The 1098-nt window shown below is 41.8% G+C and overlaps 1 non-coding gene across 1 annotated transcript; it reads right to left on the bottom strand.

The window, feature by feature from the left end:
* Positions 1-438: 438 nt before the first annotated feature.
* On the bottom strand, positions 439-499 carry LOC117871443. The gene has a single exon (XR_004644239.1). It is a non-coding gene; the product is annotated as a U7 small nuclear RNA (small nuclear RNA).
* Positions 500-1098: the final 599 nt, after the last annotated feature.

Here is a 1098-nt window from a genome sequence, read left to right as displayed (position 1 = left end):
TTCATAACCATTTGTTCCCATAACAAGTGGCACTGGTGGTGATACTGGGAAACTGGAGTGTCTAAGGGAATTGCTTGTGTGACTTGTGGTTAGCCAGTGGGGGGAGACCAAAGTCCTCTTTGACTGGCTGGTTTGGTTAGCCTTAGAGGTGGAAAAACCCCAGCCTAGGGCTGTAACTGCCCTGTTTTAAGCAATTTGTCCTGAATTGGCACTCTCAGTTGGGTCCCACCAGAACCGCATCGTTACACATGTCTCCCAAGATTTCTTTACAGCTATAAGTACTAGAAACTTACCTTAGAAAAGAATGAACAGTGAGATACCAAGGACCTTCTCCCCATATACTTCCCCAACAGAGACTAATTTTAAAAGACAGAGCCACAACACAAGAAAACAAAAACACCCCAGAACAACAATTCTTTTCTTTCAAAGTAACCAAATAAAGGTCTTCTACAAAGGCAGAAAACCCTGTTAAACAAATACTAAAAGAGCTGTAGCTACACAAATTACACTGCCCAGTGTGACTGCCCAAACCTGCATGATATCTACTAAGCTCAGGGTGACTCGACTCCAGCTCTCCCTGTCTCTTCCCCCAACAGTAATTCAAACTGATGGATAACACTGGAAATTAAATAACGATATGATTAATTCTTAACAAGTATTTTCCCCAAAATAATGTCAAAAGATGTATTTAATGGTCACTTGTGGTATGCAAATTAGCACTTGCTCCCATTGGAGGACATTAAATAAACCACAGCTCCTCCCAAACACAGGTGCTTGGTGGGAGGCTTTGGCGACATGGCACTTAAAGTTTGTCTCTGATTTTGGAGGTTATCAAAGTATGAGGACTGGAAGGGAACCATTTGCAACTGGGGTCATTTATGTTATCATAAATATAAAGGGAAGGGTAACAACCTTTATGTATGCAGTAATATAAAATCCCTCTTGGCCAGAGGTACAGAATCCCCTTACCTGTTAATCAATTCAATTAACCTAGTTGGCACCTGACCAGAAGGACCAATGGAGAAAGAAGATACGTTCAAATCTGTAGGGGAAGGTTTTTGTTTTGTCTCTCTTTGTGTTCTCTCCGGGTCAGCAAGG

Source organism: Trachemys scripta, chromosome 1 (assembly GCF_013100865.1).
Source record: "Trachemys scripta elegans isolate TJP31775 chromosome 1, CAS_Tse_1.0, whole genome shotgun sequence".
Lineage (NCBI taxonomy): Eukaryota > Metazoa > Chordata > Testudines > Emydidae > Trachemys > Trachemys scripta.
Note: the sequence above shows the minus strand (reverse complement) of the source record. Positions and strands in the feature narration are given on the sequence as shown.